Source organism: Sceloporus occidentalis, unplaced genomic scaffold, assembly GCF_023333645.1.
Source record: "Sceloporus occidentalis isolate IW3139 unplaced genomic scaffold, rSceOcc1.0.p SCAF_1, whole genome shotgun sequence".
Classification (NCBI taxonomy): domain Eukaryota; kingdom Metazoa; phylum Chordata; class Lepidosauria; order Squamata; family Phrynosomatidae; genus Sceloporus; species Sceloporus occidentalis.
The window spans coordinates 188,057,322-188,078,036 of record NW_028316981.1 but is presented as its reverse complement, the minus strand read 5'-3'; positions in this window follow the sequence as shown (position 1 = coordinate 188,078,036).

Here is a 20,715-nt window from a genome sequence, read left to right as displayed (position 1 = left end):
CCTCCTGTTGCAAATCAGTTTTTATGTAGAGACATCACCACAGTAATTCTAATTGATATGTATCTGAACCATTTCAAAATGAAACAAGGTTCCATACCAAACTGAAGAATTAAAGCAAAAACAGTAATGAAACTGAATTGGAATGGAAGACCTTTGTTCCAATATTTGACACTCTGTGTTAATATCAAATTTTGTTTGCCTCTCCCTTCTACCCCTTCTGTCTTCTTTTGGCTTGTGGTTTCATACTGACAGCACCGTTTAAACCAAGGGTAGGAAAGATGCAGCAACTCTGCAAGTTGCTGGACTGTGGTGTCCATCAGCCCTCATTGTTGCTTATACTTGCTAGAGTTGATGGGAATCGCAATCTAGTAACAAATGGATGACCAGAATCATAGAATCATAGAGTTGGAAGAGAGCTCAAGGGCCATCCAGCCTAACTCCATTCTGCCATGGAGGAAGACACCATCAAAGCACCCCCGACAGAGAGCCATCCAGCCTCCATTTAAAGACCTCCAAAGTAGGAGACTCCACCACTATGCAAGGCAATGTCTTCCACTGTCAAATAGCTCTTAATAAGAGGACATTCCTAGAATCATATAATCATAGAGTTGGAAGAGACCACAAGGGCCATCCAGTCCAACCCCATTCTGCCATGCAGGAACTCTCAATCAAAGCATCCCCAGCAGATGGCCATCCAGCCTCTGCTTAAAACCTCCAAGGAGGGAGACTCCACCACTCTCTAAGGGAGTTTGTTCAGCTGTCAAACAGCCCTTACTGTCAGGAAGTTCCTCCTAATGTTGAGGTGGAATCTCTTTTCCTGTTTCTTGAATCCATTGTTCCGGATCCTATTCTCTGGAATAGCAGCAAACAAGCTCTCTAGGATGGGACTTGGAGGTACTCCATTCCTTCCTGAAGGGGAAAACCGAGAAGGCGGTGTTGGGGGACTCCTGCTCGGTGCACTGGTCATTGGCTTGTGGGGTCCCTCAGGGTTCAGTGCTGTCCCCTATGCTATTTAACATAGGAGTTTATCACACAAGGGGAAATTGGCACTTTGAACAGTGATTAACCTGAGAAAATCATGCAACTGACATTAAAATGCAATTAAAATGAGATTAACACAAGAACCATTATTCTGTGAATAACCAGGGAATAACCAGGCAATAAACTGCAAAAACCCATTCACAGGAAAATCCCATGAATGATTTGCCGCTGTTTCTTGCCTGGTTATTCACAGGTTAATGGCACTTTAATCACATTTCACCTCGACATTGTGTGAAAACCATTAGCGCAATTGTGCGATATTAACGGGTCATTCACGGGATGATATCACTTTGAACACGAATGGTTGTGTGAAAACCATTAGTGCAATTGCGGGATTATCACTGGTTAATTACAGTTCATACTTCCAATTGTTCCCCATGTGATAAACTCCATATACATGAAACCACTGGGAGAGGTCATTTGGAGTTTTGGGTTGAGGTGCGGATAACACTCAACTCTACTACTCTTTATCACCTCAATCCACGGAAGCTGTCCTGGTCCTAATCCAGTGTTTGTCATCAACTGGATAAGGACAAACAAATTGAAACTTAATCCAAACAAGACAGAGGTGCTCCTGGTCAGTTGGAAGGCGGATCAGGGAATAGAGATGCAGCCTGTGTTAGATGGGATCACACTCCCCTTGAAGAGCAGGTTCTGTCATGGCCAGCCAAGATGAGCTCCCAGAGCAGGAGGTCCAAACAGGTCCTAGTGCTGAGGAGAGGCCTCTTATGGTGCCACAGCCTAGTGGTGACTCTGGAGATGAGGCTTGCTTGCAGGTGCCTTCTTATCAAGAGAGACGGGCCGAGAGTGCTTGCAGGCGCAGATCCAGGAGGATTGCAGAAAGACAATTGGCAAACCAGCCTCAGGTGGCTCGAGGGAGAGCTTCCCTGATTTAAGTGGGAGAGAGGCTTGAGTTTGTTGCTAGAGTTTATTGCATAAGCCCTTGGTGTGATTGCTGTCGCTCTAGCTCCTGACATCTTGTTACCTTGCTACCTTGTTATCTTGACCTTGGACCGGACCTCTGTTATCTCTTGGCTATTGTGACCTTGGACTGTTTTGACCACGCTGCTTTCTGGCTTCCTGACTTCGGCTCGTCTTTCGGTACGCTTGACTTTCTGGAACCCTGACATCGGCTTGCTTCCTCGGCCTGCTCTTAGACTGCTTCTTCACAAGGTTTGTTTTGCTTGCACGTGTTGGCTGAAGGCTTGGTTATCAGCATAAGTCAGAGATTGCTGGCAGCAATCCCGGACAGGTTCACAGTTTGGGGATAGTCCTGGACTCGGCTCTGAACCTGTAGGACAGGGGTCGGCAACCCCCGGCCTGCGGGACGGATCCGGCCCCGTGAGGCCTTGGGACCGGCCTGAGCCCAGTCCTGCTGCGGATTGCCGTCGGTGTGGGGCCAAAGGCCACTCATGCAAGAGGCCAAAGGCCCCACGCCGGCAGCAATCAGTGGCAGGACCGGGCCTCTCGCGTGAGAGGCCAAAGGCCCCGCGCCCTCGCACGAGAGGTCAAAGGCCACTCACATGAGAGGTCAAAAGCCTCTCGCGCGAGTGGCCCTCAGCCGGCGGAAAGGCAGGGCCAAGGAGCCTCGCTTCAGTGAGGCTCCTTCTCCCTGCCTGGGCCCCTCCGGGCAGGGCAGAAAGAGGGCAGGGTCGCCCTCCTCCTTCCCATCCTTCCCTACCCGCGGCTGCCAGACAGCTGCGAGGAGGGAAGGAAGGGGACGGGGGTCACCCTCCTCCTTCCCATCCTTCCCTACCCGCGGCTGCCAGACAGCCGCGAGGAGGGAAGGAAGGGGGCGGGGGTTGTCCTCCTCCTTCTCTCCCTTCCCGCGGCTGTCTGGCAGCCGCAAGGAGGGAAAGAAGGGGGCAGGGGAAGAGGAGGAGGAAGAGGATGAGGAGGGAGGAAGGAAGGGAAGGAGGAGGAGGGAGGAAGGAAGGAAGGAAGGGGCAGGAGGGAAGGAGGAAGGAGGAGGAAGGAGGAAGAGGAGCCTATAAATTTCCTGGGTTCTCCCAAAGATGATATCATTCCTTTTGCTCTTGAAAAATGTTCCAGAGCTAGCTAGCCTCCTTGAGTCCCATCTTGGAAGAAAGACAGGGTATAAATCAAAAAATAAATAAAATAGATGTGCTCTGCTCCCATCCCCCTTTGTGACACTACCAGGGATGGAGACTAAATGCTTGTAGGATTTAGGGTCTGAGCATCTTCAGTGTGGTGTAGTGGTGTGAGCATTGGACTATGACTCTGGAGACCAGGGTTTGAATCCCGGCTCAGCTATGTAAACCCACTGGGTGACCTTGGGCAAATCAAACACTCTCAGCCTCAGGGGGAAACAATTCCAAATCCCCTCCGAAGAAATTTGCCATGAAAACCCTATGATAGGCTCACCTTAGGGTCACCATGAATTGGAAATTACTTGAAGGCACACAATAACAACAAATCCTCAAGAAATGACAATGCTCAAGATTCTTTGGGAAAAACTATGTCAGAAGCATTCGCAGCCACGTCCAGTATAAACTTCATATGTCCAGTTTACTACGGGTAGTGAGCACTATGTGGTCCTCCAGTGACTGTAAGACTGGAAATTCCCATCAACCCTGACCAGCATAGCCAATGGGGAGGGACAGTGATGGCCAGTGACACTGATACTGAAAGAGCAGTGAAGACACTCTGGGCTTTGTTTCAGATTTGAAAGGAAATATTCAAAGTGAAAGACCTATTTTACAACATTCTGCATAGCTCTTTAAAAGTCTGGAATAAAACCTAGAGTGGATAACAAACCTAATAATAATAATAATAATAATAGAGGTTAATAATAATAACCTCTGGTATGGCACAATGGAAACCCAACAACACTTAGAGAACTACAAGTCATGCCCCCTGGTTTGCGACAAATCCTCAGTTGGAAAGAAAAGTTTAAAAATGCCATCTTTAAAGATTTTAGATCAGATACAGTACTTAATGATGGTGAAATAAAAACTATCTATTTGTCCATGTTTGCATCATTTTTGGATTCTGTTTCTCTGATGAACACTTCTGCTCTGAAACAATTCCATGAAAAATTAAATATTGCTTCCATGGATGCATGGGGGAAAGGACGGTTTCGAGAAGCTCCCTTGTGTTTTGGCAAAAAGAGAGCAAACATGGCCTATGGTTTAAAGCACATCTTGGAAAAGTGAGGGTTTTTTTCCCTGGATTACAAACCCCAGAATCCCCAGTTAGTAAGGCCAGCAGCCAGGCCAGCTTGGGGATTCTCAGAAACATAATCAAAAAAGTAATTTTTCCAAATTCTGCTTGAGAGCTACTGTTTCTGAAAGTAGTTATCAAAGTAGCTTACTCAGCAAATAGCTGCAGAGCACACCAACTATGACACGGCATGGACAAAAACACAGCTAACGAAAATGAGTGGGAATAAAAGCAGCGAGGTAAGGCTGAAGAAACATCTGTTTCCAACAAGTAACGACACAGGCTGCAAAACTGGTTAAAGCAACCCTCCTAATCTAAAAGGCCTCAATTAAATGCAAGTCCTTTCCCCTAGCATGGCAGATCATTGCACAAGCAGAAACAGACACCTCAGCAGGAGTCACAATACTATTCTGTGTAGGAGAAGTCCACGTGTAGCTTATGGATAGGCAACTGGCAGCTAAAAGGCTCACAGTCACAGCAGCCCTCAAGGGTCTTTTTTATTTTTATTTCCAGCATAGTCAACAATCCCAAGGAAAGGGTTTAGGACAGATCAGCTTTCTTTTCCCACAGGGAAAGAGAGGGGCATGCAAAATGTCCTGTCAGTCCCTGCTCCCTTGATCTCCCTACCTGATTACGTCTTCCTCAACTGCTGATCCTGTGGGATAGTTGCTTGATTCTTCCATATCCAAAAAGCTCCCTTCGCAGTCCCCTTCCATGAAGAGAGTGGGAACAGCAAGGGTGTCACTACTGGGAGCAGGGAGCAAAATGAGAGCATGTGTGTTAACTGCTCTTGAGTCAGCCCCGACTCATGATGACTCTGTGGATGAGGCATCTCCAAAATCCCATCTTCTACTACTCTGCTTTGTTCCTGTAGTAAGTTCAGGCCCATAACCTCCTTATTGAGTTTAGCCTTAGGCATGCAGCCTTCCTTTCTTTCTCCTGCCTTTTACCTTTCCTAACACTATTGTCTTTTCTAGTCAGTCATGCCTTCTCATGGTGTACAACATGATGTCAAAGTACAACAGCCTCAGTTTAGTCATCTTCCAGGGAGAGTTCAGGCTTGACCTGTTCAGGGACCCATTTGTTTGTTTTTTTGGCTGTCCGTGGGATCCTCAGCACTCTCCTCCAGTACCATATCTCAAATGCATTGATTTTCTTTCTGCTGACTTTCTTCACTGTCCAGCTCTTGTATCTGTACATGGTGATGGCTGGGGAATACAGTTTATTCCAAAGAAGGTAGCTTTTCCAAATTGTGTTCTTGGTTTAATTCATGCTAGCAAAAGGGAACAGTTGAGAGAAACAAGCTGGTCCTCTAGAACCATAGAAACACTCATTCATGGCTGGGACCCTCACCCAAGTTTCTCTTGGTTTTTTTTCTTAGTGTGATAATAAATGTCAGTTCATGTGCCAAAAGTAATTTAAGATTACTTTCAAGCCAAAATCCTACACACTTTTAGAGTAAAGTAAATATAAACTAGCATAATGATGATGGATTCTGTAGTTGCACAAATTATTACACAACAGCACCATGGCCATGAACTCACACATGGCACAATGTTGTTAGATCCCCACCTATCAAAAAGCAATCCCAGCCACACACCTAATATGTTAACCCCATTGACTTTTTTAATGCCTAATTCCTTGTTGTTTATCTTAATTGGATTATTTTACTTTAGATATTTTAATATTTTACTGTTTAATTCTGTTTTAGGGGAGGGAGGGAAAGGGGATATTGTAATATGTAAGCCGCCTTGATTATCTTTGATAGAGAGGCGGGATACAAATAAAATTTTTACTTATTATTTATTATCTTGACCCAGTGACACACCACTGAGAAAATTGTCAACCACCTTTTATTTGATATCTGCCCACACTGTTCTGTGCAGCCAAAACCAGGAGTATGAATAGTTCTCGGCTTCTGTTTAAGAAGGATTTAATGAGCATGAAGTAAATATAATTTGGTTTTGAGGATTTGGCAAGTATTGAAGTTTAAATTTTTTTAAAAATGCATAAAAACTAACCAAATCACATCCATCAAGGAGAAAACTTTTAAAGTTATTCTTTCTTGCATATAAAAATGAAAAAAGTGAAGAGCCAGGACCTGTGATTAGGGGAGGAAAAAGAGAAAAAGGACACAGAAAAGAGAGAAGAGAAGAGAAACCATGAGCAAAAAGTTCATGTGCCTCAGCAGAGTTAAAGAAGAAAGACATCCACACCATGATTTTTGGAATCCACCTACACTCCAAACTAAGGGACCGAACAGACAGGCCAAAATAAAGCTGCTTCAAGTGACTTTGGAGGTATGCTATTTAAATGATGCATGCATCCTAAAAGGCCAGAAGCCACACCAAAGCCATACTCTAGTCTTAAAGACTGGAGCGCAGCTTTGGCACAGCTTCTGGCCTCTTGATGTGTGTGTGTGTCATTTAAACAGCATACCTCCAAAGTGACCCAAAGCAGCTTTATTTTGGCCTGTCTGTTCAGGCCCAAAGAAAGGAAGTTATACTGTACCTTCAACCATTTAGAGTAGGGTAACCATGGTGGGATCAGTGCTTAGAGAGCTGGTAAGTTAGGAAAAGCCACAAAATAGTGTTTCTGAAGTGTCATATTAAGTGGTTTCTGATTAGGGTTGCCATAATTGAGGACCTCCAAACCGGGACAAATGTAGGACAAGGTTTGAAAATGTAGGACATGTTTTTTTTAAATTTCCTGGCTAGGAAATTAAAAAAAAAGTCCTAGATTTTTAAACCTTGTCCTCCTCCCCCTCCTCCTGGCCTGGGAGGAAGCCTAGTCTGGCTCCCAGGCCAGGAAGGGGCGCGGGGAAGCTTGGCATCGCAGCGATCGCAGCGGTGCCAGGCTTCCTCCCCCTCCTCCCGGCCTGGGAGGAAGCCTAAGCCTGCTCCCAGGCCGGGAAAGAGGCAGGGGCCGCTCCTCATCGTGGCGATTGCCGCAGTGGGAAGCGGCCTCCTCCTCCTCCCTGGCCTCGCAGAGGCCTTGGAGGACCCCGCGGCTGGAGCTCCGACCGCGGAGGCACCTCGAAGGCCTCGCTGGGGCCCGGGAGGGAGCGTCTCCGCGGCTGGAGCTCCAACCGCGGAGAGCCCTCCCAGGCCTCAGCAAGGCCTTGGAGCCGCCGCGGGGGCTGAGGTGGCCACGGTGGGCGGGGCCATCCCGGTTTGGGCACCAAAGTGGACCGGGATGGCACCGCCCAAACCGGGATTGTCCCGCCCCCTGGCGGGATATGGCAACCCTATTTCTGATGCAACCTATATTGAGGCAGCTCTGTATTTTCTTATGCTGAACGTCCTTACTCTCCCAGTGCTAGCTCTTTCAACAACCTTCAGAAGATGAAGGCATGACTAAACAGATCCTTGCCTGGACCGACAGATCCCCCTACTCTGAAGCTGTCTGCAGTATCAAGGACCTGCAACATGAAGGGAAAAATTTTAAAGACAGCACTGTCACCCTGATACTCCTCTCCTCCCTCCTAGGCAGGGAAGGGGGGCAGACCATGAAATGCAGGGCCACATCCTAAGATTTAAAGCCCTATACTGGCCAAGACAGCTGGAATGCTGGAATCCAAAATCATCTTAAAGGGTACAAACTCCCCAGCCCTGTAACTTAATTTATTGCTTGTGCAATTAAGTCAGTCAGTATACACCAATCAGTATTGATGGAATTTCTTTGGAATTCATCCAAAATCATCTGAAAGGTTACAGACTCCCCAGCACTGTAACATAATTCATGGCCTGTGCAATTGAGTCAGTCAGTAGACACACAACCATCAGTGGAACTCCTTCATATAAAATTATAATCACTGTTGAAAATTAGTTCTCTTTTAAAGTTATTCAGATTAAATTTACTGGCTTTTCCCAAAGCATACAAACTTGATCTTCTTTGGAAGTTATCAAGAAGCAGTTTCCATAATGATGAGGCCAACAGAATAAAGACTCTTCTCTGTCCTCAAGCCATTTTCAAACATAGAGACTCTAAACAGGGCTTTCTTTCCATCAGAGGGAAAGGTGTTCTCTAACACGATCCTATATAATAATTGGATTTATTCCAAGTAAGTGTATAAGCACTACATTTGTGGGATATGCAGTATATTCATGTGTTCTATAAGTTAAAGTGTTCAAGATCAGAAGAACATGCTGAGCAGTCAGCCAGTACAACTGGCACAGTATTAGATGAATATGTTAATATTCACCCACCAAAAAGATTTCAAAGATATAGCCTTATTAGTCTGTAGAATCAGTATGTGGAGAGATCTTGTAGCACCTTTGAGACTAACTGAAATAAAGAAGTTGGCAGCATGAACTTTTGTAGACTTCACTCTACTTCTGAACTTCTTTATTTCAGTTAGTCTCAAAGGTGCTACAAGATCTCTCTAACCCTAAAAAGAGGGAGGGATTGACATTTCACATTAGCAGAAGCTTCTGAACAGTCATCAAGGGCAGTCTTACATGAAAGACATTGTAACAAATACTGAGGCAATGAATATAATAATAATAATAATAATAATAATAATAATGATTTATTTATAGCCCGCCCAATCATAAGAAATCCAGGCGGGTTACAACAGTAAAAATAAAAATAATAAAATAAAATACAATAAATAAATAAAATACAATAAAATTACAGAGAGCGAAGTGAGTACATTCACAGTTAGGCCTGATGGAAGTTGGGCCTCTCTTTTTAATTTCCTCCCAGGTCTGATGATGATGTCATGGAGGGAGGGCTCTTCTTCTTGAGGCAAGGATTTTATTTTAATTAATTTTAATTTAATTCTTCTCATTAAATTTAAGAGAAGAATTGGTGGACAGAGTGACATAAGTCACAGTAAATGGGGAGTAGAACTAGGTAGGGAAGGCCTGCCGGAAGAGATCCGTCTTAAGATATATACACACACACACACACACACACACACACACACACTTAATGGTAAGTAGACTCCCCATTTTCCAAAAATGTCCCACAGTGTAACAAGTGTAACTGATAAAACACATCTCTGGCTGATGAAAGTACCTGTGACTGCAGCAATAGTGCTAAATACAGAACCACCTTGAAGCCAGTGACCTGGATTTTCAGGACTGTATTGAGTAATGCCACCTCCACAGTGCATGTGTGTGTGTGAGAGACAGTGACTTTGTATTCTGATTTTCCAGCTCAAAGACTAAAATCCTATGCACACTTGAGAATGGATCCCACAGAATACCATGGGGCTTACTTCCAAGTAATAAGTTGTACCAAAAGACTCTCCAAATGGCAACTGAAGTCTCCTGATCTTCCCTAGTCGGCTTCCAAACCCTTCCTTTTCAGTCTGGATTCAGACTGTTCCATCCCATGATCTAATCAGCTAGGACCTAACCAAAACAATGGCTCAGGACTGACATCATGAGTCATGAATCATTTTGACTGAGCACAGAGATCACCTAATTCATTTTGCTGTCTGAGGTAGGAGAGCATGTGGTGCCACCCTCAACCCTCCAAATTAAGCTGGATCATAGCTAAAGTCAGTCAGGTTATACTGGCACATGAGACAGAAAAGTTCTCACGCATGTCTCTTCACCTCTAGCAGTAAAAATACAGCACAAACAGTTTAAATAATTAATCATTTCCCACTCTTTCATTACACCTACAATCTGCTGTCTGAGGATTTGCTTTTGGTCAGCCCAAGATGAACAACAAAACATTAAGCTGGGTTTCAGCAATATACAATGGGCCTTTAGTTTGGTTCGAGGACCCGGCATGGATACAAAAATGAATTATTTTCAAGTTGTGGATGGATAAAGAATCTGCACATACATAGGGACAACTGTATTGGCAACATTAAATGTTAAATCTCAAATAATGTATCTCAATGGCTTTCTGCATAATATATTACATATGCTTCATAGGTTCAACAGAGGGGATAAGCCGTGGAACACAGGAGAAACAAGGCCATCTTGTAAATCCAGTCATAAAACAAGCTCAGGCAAAAACCATTTCCCCACAGCTGGTTTATAGGCCTGAAACCCAAGGTCATGATCAACTGACCTCAGTTGAGACTCTACAAAATTTTATTTTAGGGAAAGTTTTTGGCCCACCATCCTCCTACTGTTTTAGCTTCCTTTTTGATAGCAGAGGCTGGCAGCAATTCTATTACTGTTAGATTCCTCCATCTCTTTTTAATGATCATCAGAAATTGTTAAGAACAAGTGCCTCAAGACTCAGGAAAAAAAGGAGAAGGCTATTTATTTTCATTAATTTGTTAAGACTGCTCACTCCTCTTAAAAAGTGCATCCGGGGGGGGGGGGGGGGGGACCCAAACACTATAGGTATGTGAATTCTTAAAATTATTGCTGAAGACAATATCCAAAAACAGTTAAGCCACTAAAACTAAAACTGAAGAAGTGGTTAGGCAACAGGATATGGCAGTTCTTCAGGCATCTTTCTCCGGGACAGTATTTGTTTTTCTGAACTGAAAGGTGGAGTGGAAATTTCAAATAGCATTGGAGCACTTGCAGTGCTCAAGGTCCAATCTGGCCTATTTGGAAAAGTTATTTTGGGGGGACTATAGCTCAGTTTTCCACTGTAGCTGAGGAGGAGTTCAAACTATATCATTTCAAAGTCTGTCTGATCCTTGAAAACAGATATGAACAGAGACTCTGCATTTGTGACACAAAGATTAACAGAAGATTTCTGTTAAGATTTCAGTTGCCCAATCTATTCCTGTCTCTCAGATAAGATTTTGCCTGGCTTGCTAGCTAGAATTGATTGGAAGAGTAGCAGCTTTCCCTGTGTCACTCTGCATGCCCTCATAGCACTTCCTTTCTCTTCTAGAGAGGAGATGGTTGTGCAAGTGTGCCTTTTGCCAAATCGGAAAAATCTGTTCAGCAAAAGGCACTCTTTGACAAAAGTGCTACCAGGAGAAAGCTGCCACTCTCCCAATTGGTTTTGCCTCTTTTTTCTCATTCTGTAAAGTCCTTGGACAGGGTCAGCGGAAACGAGAGAGTGGAAAGAGTGCACGGATTTCATGTTTAACTTTGTTGTTATGTGCTCTCAAGACATTTCCGACTTATGGCAACCCTAAGGCAAACCTGAGAGAGGGATGTGGTGGCTTAGTGGTTAAGACACCAATTCTGACTATTGGAAGGTCGGAAGGTTGGCAGTTCGAGGCCCAACCGCTGCATGATGGGGTGAGCTCCTGTCACTATTCCCAGCTTCTGCCAATCTAGAAGTTTGAAAGCATGCAAATGCAAGTAGATAAATAGGTACCACTCTGGTGGGAAGGTAAACAGCGTTTGGTGCAGTCATGCTGGCCACATGACCATTGGAGTCGTCTTCGGACAACACTGACTCTTCAGCTTAGTAATGGAGATGAGCATCACCCCCTACAGTCGGTTACGACTAGACATTCATGTCAAGGGACTACCTTTACCTTTAAGGCAAACTATCACTGGGTTTTCTTGGCAAGTTTTCTTCAGAGGAAGTTTGCCTTTGCATTCCTCTGAGGCTGAGAGAGTGTGACATGCCAAATAGTTTTCCATGGCTGAGCATGGATTCAAACCCTGGCCTCCAGAATCCTGTCCCGTATAAATCTTTACTGGTTTTAGTTTTTACAACTCTGTCTGAATGTCTTCATTTAAAATTTGATAAGGAGGATTCAGTCACACCTTACCATACCTAACCCTCTGATCAGCACTTATCCGCTACAGTAGTCAACTTCAGCTCCAAGTATCCGATCCAGAGAAGTATCTGAAGGATAAGAGGGCAAGGTGAGTGACACGAACACAAGGATTTGAACTTCAAGGCCGGCCTGGAGAGGTTTCTATCGCACCACTTGAACACCCATCACTACCTCTTGCAGAATCCTGGGATGTGTAATTGGAATTATCCTCCAGTGAATTTTAAGCATCTTAACAAATTACTAATCCAGGAATCCACAGATTGGACCTGTGGCAGTTAAAGTGTTATCAAAGTGCTATTGTGTAGTGTGAAACCGACTCTGGTCTCTCATTCTTTGTGAGCATCACTCTAGCATCATCATCATTCGATGAAGCAAATTCATTGAGGCAAAAGTGCCAACATGAGCCAATTACATTTGAGGTTCAGCTTGCATCCCTAGTCTAGCATCTAAGGATCAGGCTTGACATCATTCCCTGTCCCTCCCTTTCATTTGCTGTATTAAAAAAGAGAGGAGAGAGAGAAAAAACCCCACAAAACACACAATGCTTTTTTAACACAATGTCTAGTTGAGCAGTCTGCCTGCACAGTGCCTAGCAAGTGTGTCACAGAGGATTGCAGAGATGAGTCCTCCATTAGGCGAGAAGATCTAAGGTCCGAATGAGACAATGTGACATCATATAGTTATAAATTGCATGAAAGGGTTTTTTAAAATAAACTGCACATCTGGAGGCCTGATTCAGTCCAGTGTAAGTGACAGGTGAACTTTAAAATGTTGCCCATTGAACATGACAATAATCTACATTTGTGTCTCCCAGTGCTACTACGTACATCACCCATTCAGAACAGTTGAAGCTTTTCCTCCAGTGCAAATAATTTTCTGAAGAAACTTGTCAAGAAAATCCTGTGATAGGTTTGCTTTAGGGTTGCCATTAAGACAAAAGCACCCCCTCGATGACACACAACAACTGCATGCCCTCTGAAAATGGTGACAGAAAGTGACAGGGCATCAATTCCTGTCACCATTTTGAGAGAGACTACAAAGGAAAATGGAGCTTTGGGGGGGGGGGGAATACAAGGTTCAGGGGTGCTTGGTGTAACGTTTTCACTTGTTCAAAGGACTGCTGCATAGTTTGAGGGCAAAAATGTATTTTATTGTATTGATTTGGCAGACGTGCAAAAATAAAATAAGTAAAAATGAAGAAGTACATGAAACTGTATATATTTGTGTATTTGGCTTGGAGGGTGGGAGGTCAGTTTTAGAATGTTTGTACAGTGGTCCCTTGACATCCACTGGGCTTTGTGTCCAGGCCCCCCTGCGGATACCAAAATCCATGGATACTCAAGTCTCATTAAATACAATGGCATAGTAAAATGGTGTCCTCTATATAAAATAGCAAAACCACGGTTTGATTTTTGGAACGTATATCTTCTTTGGAATGTTTTCAAGCCAAGGATGCTTGAATCTGTGGATAAAGAATCTGTGGATATGGAGGGTCAATGTATCTATGAGGGGGAATGGAGGGAATAGTGTCTTCTTCTTTTAGTAGTGCATGGTGTTTGCAGTTGATTTGTTTATTTTATGCATAGTGGGCTCTTGTTATCTGCTGGGGTTTGGTTCCAAGATCCCCCATGAATAACAAAATCCATGGATGCTCAAGTCCCATTAAAAAGGTGTCTCTAATATAAAATGAAAAATCAAGGTTTTGCTATTTGGAATTTATACTATTTGGAATATTTTCAAGCTGTGGATGCTTGAATCCGTGGATTAAAAAATCCGTGGATAAGGAAGACCGACTGTACAGTGTGTGTGTGTGTGTGTGTGTGTGTGTGTGTGTGTATATATATATATATATATATATATGTTTGTATATTTTCTTACAATTTTAAAAATAATAAAAACGGGGGTTGATGGGCTTTTGAGTAGCTTTTGGGCTTTTGAGATGGGCATCAGAGCCCATGAAAATTGGGTCCGGGATCCATGCTATGCATGAAGATGTTCCCTGCTCAAGGGAGATAGTTGTTGTTGTTGTTGTTGCATGCCTTCAAGTCACCAACTTATAGCAACCCTATCCTGGGGTTTTCTTGGCAAGTTTCTTCAGAGGGGGTCTTCTAGGGCTGAGAGAGTGTGAGTTGCCCAAGATCATCCAGCAGGATTACATGGCTGAGCCAGAATTCAAACTGTGGTCTCCTGAGTCAAACAGCTACTACCGGTATATCAGCTGCAGACAGGAACAAAATGAAAGGGGAAGTGGGGCAGAAATATGTCCGCTCCCAGTTTTGAGTTCAATCTTCAGTGGCTTCTAACTGCTACCCCACAGGCAAGACCAAGTCTTTCTACATAACCCACAGTCAGTAGTTTCCTCAAAACTAACAGAAACGTGATTGTTCTAGCATCAAGCCAAGTACCTATGTGTATTTTAGTGTCTGTTCAGGGTTAGCATCAGAAACAGTTAAGTTCAGAAGCTTATAATGAAACATTTCCTACTGCAGTTTTGGCACATTGTGATGAATGAGAGAACTTGTGAAAGTTACTTTTTGGCGGGCTTTAAGTCCCAACATCACTTAGCCACTACAGGCATAGCAATAGGCCATGCTGCAATGGCATGCGGTGGAAACAGCGATAGCCTATAAGCATCTACTCAGAAAGGTCAGCGAGGACCTTATCGCACAAGACAGGTTGCTCACATTTGTTGTTTGTTGTTGTTGTGTGCCTTCAAGTCGTTTCCAGCTTATGGCGACCAGGGTTTTCTTGGCAAGTTTCTTCAGAGGGGGCTTGCCATTGCCATCATCTGAGATTGAGAGAGTGGGACTTACCCATAGTCACCTAGTAGGTTTCATGGCCGAGCTGGGATTTGAACTCTGACCTCCGGTTGTACACTGCAAGCAGTTGTAAACACCTGCTTGCAGTGTAGTGGTTTGAGTGTTGGACTACGACCTCTAGAGTGATAGTCCAACACTCAAACCACTACAGTGCAAGCAGGTGTTTACAACTGGTCAGGTGGGGCTCATTGCATGGCATCACCCCTCTTCTGTTGTCCTCCTATGAGAGACTGTTTTAAATGTGTTGCGTTTAATGAACACAAAACCTCCAATAATGACCTCCTTTTCCACTTCTGTTGTGCTATAATTTCCTGTTTGAAAGTTCTATTGCACTGTTGTGCTGATCTGGGGTGGTCAGTGCACATGACTTGAATAAGGAAAGGAGAAGGACTCAATGTTACTATCTGATTTCCTGTCCCCATCTCCTTTTCTACCTGTCTAACCTCTGTTGCTACAATGCTATGATGCCATTGTGGGCTAACACGCTCCCTCATTCATTCATTCATTCATTCATTCATTCATTCATTCATTCATATTTGTGTGTGTGTGTGTGTATTGTCACACACACACATATACCCCTGGAAATATAAGAGGAAAAGGCAAAAGACTGTTTGTTGTTGTTAACCGCCTTTGAGTCGATCCCGACTCAAGGTGACCCTGTGGCTGAGACATCTCCAAGACTCCCTATCTTTCACTTCTCTGCTTAGGTCCTGCAAACCCATGCCTGTAACCTCCTTAATAGGAGTTTATCATGCGGGGGGAAATGTGGAGTTTAAAAAGTGATTAACCCGTGAAAATTACGCAATTGACATTAACATGTGATTAAAATGAGATTAATAGAAAAGCCATTACCCTGTGAATAACCAGGGAATAACTAGGTAATAAATAGCAAAAAGCCATGCATGGGGAAATCCTGTGAACTATTTGCTGCTGGTTATTTGCCTGGTTATTCACAGGATAATGGCACTTTAATCATGTTTCATCTCGAAATCATGTGAAAACCATTAGCACAACTGCAGGATTATCATTGGTTATTCCTGGGATACTAGTGCTTTGAACACAATGTTGTGTGAAAACCATTAGTGTAATTGCAGGATTATCATGGGTTAATCACTGTTTATACTTCCAATTGTCCCTCATGTGATAAACTCCATAGAGTCCATCAATCTAGCATGTAGCCTTCCTCTCTTACTACTTCCCTCCACCTTTCCTAGCATTATTGTTTTTTCCAATTAGTCATGCCTTCTCATGATGTGGCCAAAGAGTCCATCCATCTAGCATATGGTCTTCCTTTCTTTCCAACACTTTCCCAAGCATTATTGACTTTTCCAGTAATGCCTTCTCACGACGTGGCCAAAATGCAACAACCTCAACTTTATCATCTTGGCTTTTTAAATGTATCACTTTTCTATGTTTTTAATTGTATTGTTATTTTAATGTTGTGAGCCGCTCTGGGTCCCAGTTCTGGGGGAAAAGTGGGATATAAATAAATACAATAATAATAAATATAATAATTGGCTTTTGGGGAGATTCCAAGCTTGATCTGTTCGAGGGCCCATTTGTTTGTCTTCTTGGCTGTCCACGGTATCCTCAGTACTCTTCTCCAGCATCACATCTTAAAAGATTTTATTTTCTTTCCGTCAACTTCCTTCACTATCCAGCTCTTGCATCTGTACATAGTAATGGGAAATGCAATGGCTTGGACGATTCCAGCTTTGGTGCTCAATTGTTTATCTAAGTTTTAAAAAGCATTTATTTTGGTAACCCACTGCTTCTTCCTTAAGACATTCTAACTGCCACCAGATGAATGCCATGGATAGATTGAACTGATAGATCAGTAGCAGCTGACTTTCCTGCAACAGCATTTAGTTTAATCTGGGACATCTGATGTATCCCAATCAGAAAGCCCATTCTTCCCAGGGGGGAGGGGGGCACTTTAAAGGTGAGACTTTTCATTTGTATTTCTGTGGGCAGGTACTGTATATGTGTGCACGCGCATGCATCAAACAATTAAAAGGGGTGGGTATGTTATCTTTGGGGAGACAGTCCCAAATGCTGTGTGCAATAATTTTTTTGTGCAGACAGATACAGTAATCCTAGTATAATTCCAAAGGTGTTCAAGGAAAGAGAGCAATTCTGACTTTATAGCATTTTTACAAACAATGGCCTGTTACAGACAGCCAAAATAAAGCTGCTTCGAGTCACAGTGGAGGTATGGTGTTTCAATGATGCATGCGTCCTAAGAGTCCAGAAGTCACACCAAAGCCACGCTCCAGTCTGGAGCGTGGCTTTAGTGCGACTTCTGGACTCTTAGGACATATGCATCATTGAAACACCATACCTCCACTGTGACTCGAAGCAGCTTTATTTTGGCTGTCTGTAACAGGCCAATATCACTGTAGCAAGAGAACAGCCTCATACAATAAGGCTCTGAACTAAATGGGATTTACTCCCAGATGTGTGTGGATTGCAGTCTAACAGGGAATGTCCAAAATGGGCATAATTTAAGCATGATATATGATTGTGAAAAATCCAGGGAATATTTTGGGTGCAAGAAATGGGCAAATCATTGATCTCATGTGTTATTGACTGCTAATACTGTCTTTGGAGGACTTTCTCTAAATGCTGGTGTTAATGCCTCCCTATCTCCGAGATTCATTCTGGCATCCTTGCTATTTATATTTAGGTGCTGGGTTTGGCCCTTCCTCTTCTGGTAGGCATTTAATCCTTAATTTTTTGCTGTAGTTTTCAGTTTCTTGCTGACGATCATAATATTTCAACCTTTTAATATTGGAATCAGCTGACTTGCTTGTTCTCAGTTTTATTTAATTGACAATTTGTGTTTTTATGTTTTTAAATCATACCAACTGGATGGCAAATAAATGTGATAAACAAATCAATGCTGAATATGTTACACTTGACTTGAGACATAATAACCACTTTCAGTATTGGTGTGTGCGCATGCACACGTGTGTGTAGGAAATAGTAGTTGCCACTGATTTATTCTGTGTCTTCTAACTGCTACGTAAGGAGCTCTCCATTGGAAAATGCCTTGAGTCACCTCTGTAACTCAGGGAAGTTGTGCTGCTGGCTACACAACCCACTGGCCTGGCAGGAGGCTATTGGTTACCAAAGCAGCACATCATGTCTGTGGGTGTGCTGGATTGAACATGCTGGCTACTCCATGTGCTGAACTGGATGCTCTCATAGAGAGCTCCCAAGGCATGCCCTAAGCTAGCTGCCTCACACAATGCTACCTTCCCTTGTACTTGTACTACTATATATATTAATGTATATGTCTATAAATTTCAATCAAATAATTAACCTAAGTAAACTGACTCAATTTATCTATGGGTCAGTGCAAGTACTATACTCTAGCTCTTACAAAAAAAGGAACTATTCCCTGGTGAAAGGCAAGAATGTAAACTGTCTCAGAAGCACTGACTCCCTCTTTTCTCTCATCCAGTCAGCCTTTACTGTGAGAAAAACAGTTGTGCTTGCGGAAATTTCATAAATTCTTTGGCATTGTGGTCCTTTGCTTCATCCTTTAGATCCTTTGTTACATGCCCCTATATTTTACCCTCAACTTATCCATGGGTCATATCAAAATCCATGATTATAGTCATAAAACCTGTCTGTTTCTCCTGAGTTAATAGAGGCAAACAACTTTTGTACTTTGAATTCATTATTCAGCAATAGAAGTAAGCTGAAGGACAAAAGGGAAAAAACTGGGGGAGAGAGAAACTGTGATGTTTTAAATGCCACTGAAAAAGTACAATGACAGAGGATATAACTGGGACTGTCTGCCAAATCAAATGTGAGTTGGAAGATATGAGCTATTCAGAACTAAGTCCAAATTAATTCACATTCATTTTGCTCCCAGGAAAATGTGTATAAATTATAATGTTTACAGACGTCCCTTCAAGTCCATGGGCTTGAGATCTGCGGACTTGGAAATCTGCAGCGGGGCAACCATCATTAACGGCATGCATGCGCCCCATTCAAGCCTATGGGGCTTGAATATGCGCGATATTTGGAATTCGCGGGGGTGTCCTGAATAGACTCCCCGCAAGTTCCAAGGGCCAACTGTACATACCTACACAGAAGTAAGGACAACAGCAAGAATTGAACCTTTCTAGTAAGAGGATTAGAAAAATTAATGGAAGAGATGGTTATCAGAGGCTAGTAGAAATAAGAATTGTTTGCAGCCTTCAGACAGTTACCCTTGGAATAATTGCTAGGGAACTACAGCAAAAATCTTTCTTCCTTTATATCTGGTTTGTGAAGCATCATTCTAGGAGAACTAGAATCCTGGATTAGATTGGCTTGGTCTAATCTTGCAGGGTTGTTCTTAAACACTAATATGGATGTTTCTTACATCAGTGTCAATCTTTTACAACCAGACCTCTCATCCATACACAAGAGGGAAAGATAACAACATTTGGAGGGATCTCAAGCTTTACAGAAGTACAGAAACTTTGTGTATTATATTTGGTAGCTACAGGAGGCCAAGTAATAGCAAGTGAAACAGAAAAGTGTGGGAGAAAAGAATGAGGTTTCCTAGGAAAGAGCATGGCTGTTTTGAACCCTGAAACACCTTTGCATTAAGCATCATTTTAAATCACACCTTTATTATTTCTAATCCATCTTTTAAAAATCACTAAAGCATTTTCCAAGCTGATTTTTAAAAAATAAACTGTATACTGAAATATCATTTCAAGAAAAGTGTCTGTGAGACGACTATACGAGTACATACACATGCACAAACAATAGAATTTTAAAAATCCACCATTTCAGTCATCATCATTTTAGCAAAGTGATTAATGGCACTGACTGAAAAAGTTTTTTTAAAATCATTTTTAAAAAACTATTGGCATTGTAAGGGTATGGCTGCATATCTGTGTAATACTGTATATTACGGCATTAAAGGGGTTTAGCACTACAACTCCATAATGTCATGTACTAAAATAAAACATTTGCAGTTACCACTGTTAATCAATTTACTAAAATGGGAATGACTGGTAAAGTGATTTTCCTTCAACACACACAGACACACACACAAAGAGCACAAGTGTGGGTGGAATATAGTGAGATATACACAGAGAAAATGCACAGTATTACTGGATAGCATGAAAAAATCCACAATTCCACTTGTAGCTTACAAATAAATTGTTAATAAGCATCTGTACCATGCCTATATTACAAGCCAACAAGGCATTTCAACAGAGATAAAAATGCATGTGAACAACAAATATTCAACTCATATTCTACTAGAAATATTTTCATCATCTGAATAACTCTCAGAATCTGCAGACATGTGGGGAACCTGAATTGGGCCAGTAGACAGTTTTCAGCTGATAGAGCCTCCTGGGAGCTGTATGAACTGTTCAAAGCAAACATAGCTGGAAATGGCCAGAAATCTGCTTCTGATTTTGAAAAACATGGTTGTTGTTTTTTAAATTCTAAACAGTGATGTTTCCGGGAATAACAATTCGATTGGGGGTGGGGGAGAAAAATGTACTGGGAAAATTCTCAGTGGAGGAGGATTGAGGGTGACAAAAACAGCCTTGGCAATCCAGGTAGAGTGGTCATTGTTATCTCCATGGCATTAAATGGTTCACCTATTAATTGCTGGAAATCAAGTAGCCCTTTACAAGACAAAAAACAGCCTAGTTGCTATTTTTCCCCCATGATGAGTTGGGAGCCCTATGTTAAAGATGTTTGTCATCTTAGATAAGCATTTACAATTCTTTGAGATACTAAAGACAAAAAATACACTTAATGTGTAACTTATAAATAGCTGCTTCTGCTGATGCTTTGGAGATAATAATTTGGGTACAATAGCTTCTGAAGACACAAGAATAACCAGGTGGTTTCATGTATACAGTATGTATGGGGAAAAGAACTGAGCCCCGAGGGCCTCATAGGCCAAGAGGTCGAAGAGGAGTCCTCAGCACCATCCCTCCAGGAAGGAAAGAAGCCAATATACAACAGTCCCACCCCAGA